The sequence below is a fragment of the Sarcophilus harrisii genome, chromosome 1, assembly GCF_902635505.1.
Source record: "Sarcophilus harrisii chromosome 1, mSarHar1.11, whole genome shotgun sequence".
Classification (NCBI taxonomy): Eukaryota; Metazoa; Chordata; class Mammalia; order Dasyuromorphia; family Dasyuridae; genus Sarcophilus; species Sarcophilus harrisii.
This window is the reverse complement of record NC_045426.1, coordinates 55,677,089-55,685,355: the sequence shown is the minus strand read 5'-3', so window position 1 is coordinate 55,685,355 and position 8,267 is coordinate 55,677,089.

Genomic DNA, 8,267 nt, shown 5'->3' with positions numbered 1-8,267 from the left:
ATGGGGAAACTCTGTACAAATGCAGAATCTCATCACGGACGGCCATGGCCGAGAGGAAACTTGGGAGTTCATCTAGCACAAATGCATTGTTTTGTAAATGGGGAAACTGGGACCCAGAGAAAGCGAGGGAATGACCGGGGATCATAAAACCAGTCAGTGCTAGGGGCAGGATTAGAATCCAGGCCTTTGGACTCCAGTCCACGACCCTTCCCTCTTTCAGATCCATTCCCTATGTTACAAACTGAGGCAGCTGCTAGTCAGTGATTAAGGAAGGTAAGAAAGAAATGAGACAAAGAATGGCCTCTCTAACCTGGTCAATATATAGATTAAAAGAAGGAAAATCTGAGTCAGAACCCTTAAGTAGAATTCAGGTCTGTGATTCCCGCAACGTTTTGGAGGCCAGGAATTTCCCATCTGCTAATTAGAAACTGGCTGGGCCTGGGGAGGCAGAGTGTTGTAGCAGAAACAGAAGAGTCAAAGGGTCAAAAGACTCTTTAGTTTGGCTCTAGCCTAGCTCCCTGAGTGACCTTGACTACATCTCGGAGCTTTTGGTCCCTATAAAATGAAGGGATCGAGAAAGATGCAAAAAACAGAAAGAAGAGAAGGGTTTCAGGGGAACATTTGAAATATATAAAAAACTAACAGAAGGAAGGACATTCACAAGAGGACATAGGCAAACAGGGCAGTTTGCTTAGTATTGTGTTAAATATAATGAAAAGTTTAAAAAAATAACCTGTGTAATAGAAATTCACAATCCTGATCTGTGCTTATAAATTTTTGTACAAATAAAACAAATGAAGCCAAGATCAAAAGGAAAGCAGAGAATTGTTAAAAAAAAAAATTATAACAGTTTCTTGATGCTTTTAAAGTTCATAGTTACAAATGAATAAAATGTAGGGGAATGGTTGAATTATCTCTAATATTCTGTGATAAAAAGAGAAAAAGAACATAAAACCTATTTGAAGAGAAGTCTCACTGATTGGTGAATTGCTAACTATTCAGTGTGAGAGGTGGTGGTAAGGAAGAACATTTGAACCATAGGGGACAGCTCGCAGAGGCACAGAATGAAGAAGAAAATATTTATGGAATATTCCCATATGTCAAGAACTGTATTCAAGACTGAAGAGAGTGAAGTTGATGATTGCATAGCTCTGCCTCACTTAAATCCAATTCACTTGCAAGTCAGGACATCACTCTGCTGATGTCATTGGTCCTCTGAAAAAAAAAGTGAACAACATTTTTTAACCACTATGTACTTCAGAGTTTGTAGTACAGCATTTGCTTTTTGTTTGTTTTCCTCTGGAGGTTATCTGTTAATCATTTCAACAATTTCTACATTCAGGAGTTTGGGACAGTTTGTTTCAATATGCTTTGCTTACATAGAGATCATATTTATTTGAACATTATTGTTTTTTCTTCTTTTCTTTCAGATTGTCCTTCTGTGTATTTGTATTCCTAATCAGTTATGCTTTGTTTCTTTGATAAAATTTGCCAGCATGGATTCAAGTTTTCTAATACTTCTGCTGTTCAGGCCTTAAATTCTGCTTTCACGAATCTTTTTTCTCCTTTATATTATTCAGAAACATCTTTCTATATTTCCACATATTCTTGGGAATCCACAGGAGCTTCTGCTCGATCAAATGTTGATTCATTTTCCTTTAATTTTTTGTTTGCAATATTTGTTTATAGATTTTTGAACTCTTTTAGCTGATCTGGAGACCATATTTCCTTCTGTTATTAATGTTATCCCTTTTGATTTATCTGCTTATATTCAAGGTCTTTAGATGTTTTTCTTTCTTCTGAGATCTTTAGTAATTTTACTTTTTTCCCTTTATATTTTCTCTTGCTCACTTTCTGACTTCTTACTCTTTGAAGGTGGTTTTGCTGGAGACTGATCCTCAAAACAGTTGCATCCTGTTATGCTGGGCAATTTACATTTCAAGTCCTTGGTCTCTGCCCTAAATGACTTAGGAAGTGGTGGAACTGATCTGTTGGACCAATTGGGCCAAGTTAGACACTGGATTTTTCCTCCTCAGGCTTAGTGGAATGTCATTTAGCTGTACATGTGTCCTGCCGCAGTTTCTCAGGTGTCTGGTTGAGTTCTATTATATCACAAGACACAGTTTTACTGCTTTCCCAGCCTGAGCATGCTTCTATGTTTTAGTTTTGGGGGCATCTTGTTAATCACGTGACCCAGAAATCAAGCATTATAGATACAAACTCAAAAGAAAGACAAGTTCCTTCATCAATGAGAAGATAACTCATATAAGGAAGTAGTGATTAGAAAGGGATGTTTTGGCCTGGAAAGACACAGTGATGGTAACTGGAACTGAACAGCAATTGGTTGAAATGTCCTTTCCAAGAAGAGTAGTATTGATTTGATAAATATTCCCAGAGCATGAGGAGGGAGAGAATGTTTTATAAGTGATTAATAACTAATACTGGTACTTTAAACAGTAACCTAACAATAAATAGTGAGTATTAGCAGCTCTTGAGAGCTCTTTAGACAGGATGCTTAAGGAACCACATGGAATCATGACATGAAAATGGCCAGAGGCCATAATGGGTCAGAGGTGCCTGTATAGGATGAATTTTCCCTAGTCAGGAGCATGGTGCCCGGGTAGGAACTAGAGTGTTGGGGTAGAAGTGGAAGGTGGAGCCCATTGCATGGGGAACGTGACTCCATTCTGATAAGTCCAGGTGTATCTACGCTGGGATGGTCTCTCAGAGACAGGAGATGCAGTGTTGAGTGATGGCAAGAAGATCAGGTCATGTAGACCATAGAACATGAGAAGGGGTTTCATGTATCACAAGGCTGGATTGGAGCTGGGTTGTGAATGGCCTCAGGCGCCTAACAGAGGAAATCTGCTTCTGAAGGCGATGGGAGCCCTGGGATTTGCCCGTCGTGACAGACCTAGGTGGGAATAACCCTCACCGAGGCATGGAGATGAGGCCGAGACCTTTCAGGCTAGATCAATGAAGCGCAAGTCCCAGCAGGCTGCAACAACTTGGAGCAGTGGCCTGGGTAAGCCATCATAAACATGTTGTCCAAGGACTGGTTTGGCTAACTTCAGAATGGATCATCTCCTGAAAGTCGGCCAATGGATGTTGATTTTTTCTGGCTACGGCCTTTCATTAAACCATCCAACAAGCACCGGAGGTGAGGGGGAGTGAATAGGCATTGATTGATAGAGGGCGTACCCGTACAGAGGGAATCAAGGATCCTTGATGTATTAATGTAATTCATGTAAATAATTAGTGGTAATTTTTTTTTTTTACATAATACTCTTCATGCCTCAGTCTGCTCCTGATTCCACTTGTGTGTGAATGGCTGTCATATGGAAGAAGGATTAGACTTGTTCTGTTTAAGTCCAGAGGGCATAATTAGAAGCAATGGGTGGAGGCTGCAGAGACAGATTTAGGCTTAATGTCAGGAAAAAACTTCCTATTAATTAGAGCTGGTCCAAGAGCAGAATGAGATGCTTCAAGAAGTGGTTGGTTCCTCATCCTTGGAGATTTTCAAGCACAGGTTAGGAGACCACTTGTTGAGTTGTTAAAGTGCGAGTTTCTAGTGTGTAATGGTTGGATCTATGGAGTTATCTTTGATGTGCTTTCCAAGTGCTAAATGTTATAGAAGTGAATGATAATCAAGCTATGAATGGTGGTTGATATTAGCCCTTGGGGATGATCCAGACAGGATACTTATGGAATAACATGGCAGATAATCCACAGAGATTGGGTGAAAAGTATGGGTGAAAACTACCCAACAGCTCAATCATCTCTCCAGTTCCTCCTATCTCCACATTTCTATGATTTTTGTGGTTACTTAGCTCTGGCAAGTTCACTTGGTATTTGTTCCAATGTTATCACCTGTCCAAGACTATCCTTCCTTGTGCACTAGGAAGGTCTCCTCTGGACTGTAATTTGAAAATCCTGGATAAGTTTTCTTGACTCAAAATATTTCTGTAAGAATGAAGACATTAGACTAGATGGTGTCTGATCTTTAGAACTCTAGATCTGTGAATTTTGGATTTCCTAAACCTCCATTGAATTATCATAGTACTTGAAATCTCAACAACATATTATGTTCTTTTAGGTCTTTCTGTCTCTCTCTCTGTGTCTTTGTCTCTGTCTCTGTCTGTCTCTGTCTGTCTGTCTCTCTGTCTCTCTCTCTTTTTTCCTGACCTTTCTCAAAAATAAAATACTCTTAGGGACTTAGAATTAGAGGTTCATAAATTTAGAGCTTGAAAGGACTTTGATGTCATCTCATCCAGTCCTCTCATTTATATATATATATATATATATTTTTTTTTTTTTTTTTGCTGAGGCAATTGGGGTTAAGTGACTTGCCCAGGGTCACACAGCTGGGAAGTGTTAAGTATCTGAGGGTAGATTTGAACCCAGTTCCTCCTGACTTCAGGGCTTGTACTCTTATCCACTGCACCACCTAGCTGCCCCTCAGTCCTCTCATCTTAATAGAATCCTGAAATACAAAGAGTTCAAGTAACTCACTTATGGTCACACAGATAGCAAATGTCAGGGTTGGATTCAGATCCAGATCCTGATTTTCACTCTACCAGGACTCACTGAGGTCCTACTTCCTCCCAAAAGTAGGAATTTAGATGAAAGTGTAGATGGCATGTGTATTAATCCTGAGACGCATAAAGGAGAGAGGACAGCTAGCCCAGAGTGGCAAGGCAGGGATCAAAAGATCTCAACAGACTGAAAAGATGGAGCAAATGCAATAAAATGAAATCCAATAGGGATAAATGTCCAGGATTGTATCTGGCATTTATCAACCTGCTAGGACAAAGTGGAAGAGTTATGATTAGCTAGACATTTGTGGGAAAAAAGACTTAGGGGATTTTGAGCTCAGTATGGGTCAACCATGTAACATGGTAGTCAAAAGAAGCTAATGGAATCCAGGTTGGGGTACTGGGTTTAAAGCAGGATCATAATAAGCTGGTCCAGAGAAGAGCCAGCAAATTAGTGAAAGGACTTGATATTGTCATATGAGGCTCTTTGGAAGACTCCAAGAGCCTAAAGTCTGGAGAACAGAAGACTTAGGGACGACATGCTAATTGTTTTCAAGTCTCATGCTGTCACATGAAAGAGGGAATAGACTTGTTCCTCTTGGCTCTTGAGAACTAGGATTAATGGATTGATATTACAGGAAGGAAGATTTTTGGCTCAGTCTAAGAGAGAAGTTTGCTAACAATGATGAATCATAGCATTTTACAGTTAAAAGAAACTTCCAGGCCATCTAGACCAACCAACTCATTTTCCAAAGGAAGAAACTAAGTCCCAGAAGAGTTCAAATGGCTTTCCCAAGGTCATACGGGTGGCATACTAAGTCGGGCTTCAGACTTCAGATCCAGTGCCCTGCTTCTATTAGATCTGTTCCCACATGGAATGGGTTGCCTAGGGAGGAAGCAAGATCCCTGTCCCTGTAGGCCTTCAAACAGAAGCTGGATGATTATCTGTCAGAGAGGAGTCATTGGAACATGTTGAGAGTGGGAAGGGACCTCCGAGGTCATCTCATTCGACCTCTTCATTTGCACTAAAGGAATCTGGGATTGATTCAAGGTCACCCAGCTGGCAAATAGCAAAGCTGGAATTTAATTCTGGATTCTGTGATTCCATTCCATCCCTCCTTCCATTTCCAGGTTCCTGTGTCACGTCAGGAGCTAGCCAGAATGATCTCTAATGTCACTTCTAACCCGAATATTCTGTCTTCTAAATATGACTTGACTTGAATAGTCTGTCTTTGGTATCCCAATGATAGCATTTCCCTTTTAGTCTTGGTGGGGGGTCGGGAGAGAAGGGTTTTATTTGTCCATGACATCAACCCAGCGGGAATGTTTGATGGAGCCACGTTCTAATGATGGTCTAAAAAAATCCCAGGGACCAAGCGTAGCCTTCTGTCCCCATACAAACACCCAGAGTATTTACTTGTGTTTTTATGAGTGTGTTACTAGTTCAAGCCAGAAACACGGCAGTCCAACCTGGCTAATCTGGGCTTGTTTTTGCTTTGTCTATCTGTCTGGGTACCTAGGAGATGGGAACCCGTCTCATAACATGTGTGCACTTTTGACTTGAGCAAATGCTGTTCATTTATACAATTTGGAGGGAACTATTGGCAAGCCAATTTTAACTCCTTCTTCCCCATTCTCTCCCTAGAAATTTCCCTACACCACCGCCATATGTTTTTGTAGGGAGGCTGCACATATGTCTAAGATAGCTCTAAAACAACAACAAAAAATTCTGAGATCAGACTTGTGATTTTATTGTTACAGGGAGTTTCCAGTGAGAAAATTCTTTTTTACCCACATAGATTGACACTTGCTCTCCAATCTATAATGTTAGAGAATTATCCGAGGACACTGAGAAATTAAATGACTTGACCAAGGTGATGTAAACAATTTGGATCAGAGGACATATTTGAACCCAGATCATTCTTTGTGACATAATACTGCCTTTCGTGATTCTGAAATGCGATGTTCGAATTTGAGCCTGTCTTGATAAGATAACTTCCTCATTAATACCTGCTGCAATGCCTGAAATTCCACCATCAGAGAATAATTCCTTTAGATTAAAACCTTGTAACTTCTTTTCATGGTATAAGGGTCCCTGTGAAAGTCAACACTAAGTTATCAACTTTTATCAGCCATTAATACTGTACCATTATTAGACAATTACAGAGTGGCAATCGTCGCAAGAACTCATTTTAATATATTGACTTAATGGTTATCAGGCACCTTCTTCACAACAGCCCCATGAGCAGGTAGTGTCAGTACTCTTATTCCCCTTTTATAAAAGAAACTGAGACTCATTAACCAACTTGACCATGATCAAACAGTTAGTTAAGTATTAGACTTAGGATTTGCACCCAAGTCTTCTTACTCTAAACCCAGGGCTCTTTCCACTATAAAACTTAAAGGTGATTTAGTTTGACTTAATTCCATAATGCTTATTAAGCATCTACTATTTGTGATTCTCTGCTCTCAAGGAGAGTATGATCTAATGGAGGAGAAATGACCACGTGCACAATAATTTTGCCACAAGGGACAGCAGAATAACGGCAAAGGAGAGGTCCAGGCCAAGTGCTATGATACTTTTAGAAATCATTTTCATTTGTCCCACAGGGGAAAAGGAAGGCTTCATGGAGAAGGTGTCTTCCTGAGCTAAATCAGGAAGGAAGGAAGGAAGGAAGGAAGGAAGGAAGGAAGGAAGGAAGGAAGGAAGGAAGGAAGAAGGAAGGAAGGAAGAAGGAAGGAAGGAAGGAAGAAGGAAGGAAAGAAGGAAGAAAGGAAGGAAAACAGGAAGGAAAGAAAAGTTTTTAATAGCTGACAAGAGTGTGCAAAGATGAGTTCATTCTAAGGATGGCATATGGTATAGGTGATAGTTAAGAGACAGAATAGGCTGTGTCTGTGGGATAAAAGCTCATTTGGCCAGAATGTTGAATATATAAATACATATTGAGAACTATGAGAAAAGGCTGGCCAGGTGAATTAAAAGTCAAATTACGAAAAGCGTTTTGGTCCCAGATTCTGGACTTTATTTGCTAGGTAACATGGTGGAGCTACTAAGGGTTTTTGAATGAAGCTTGCAATCCTCAGCATGGAGCTAAGGGGATGAGACAGAAAAGAAAACATTTAGTTGAGAGGGGAAAGATAAGGGAAGGTCTAAAGCCACAATGGGCAGAACCTGGATTTCTATTTGCTCAAAGTGAACATACAAAGACTTCACTTACAATAAGAAAAGGGCATCAGCTAGGTCTGCCTGGATCAGCTCTCCTGCTCCTCCAAACCAAGGGCTTGTCTTTAAAGTCCCTGAAGGACAGTCTAGAGCAGGCAGTGGTTGCATGCCATGTTGAAAAGTTGAGATGTTCACAAACATTTCTAACTTCCCTTCTTTTATTCTTTCTCACCTGCCATAACAAGTCATGAATTCTTTGTGGTTTAGAGGTCAAACCAAAATAAGGAATAATAGAAGGCAAGACAGTGAGCTCCCTTTCCACAGACCTCTACTAGCAGATTTGGAAAACGTACCAGATTAAATCCTGATTGGGAAATCCAAAAAAAGTCACAGTGCATTCTTTGTCCAGCCTTGCTGGGCACAAGGAGATAGATTGGGAGGTCTGTGGAATTGGAACAGGCCAGGGGCACATACAGACTATTCTGGCACCCAGGGAAAGGCTGTGTGTCAGGGAACGAGAGACCCTCTCTCAGACCCACATTGTAAATAGATTCTCCCCATTTGCGTGA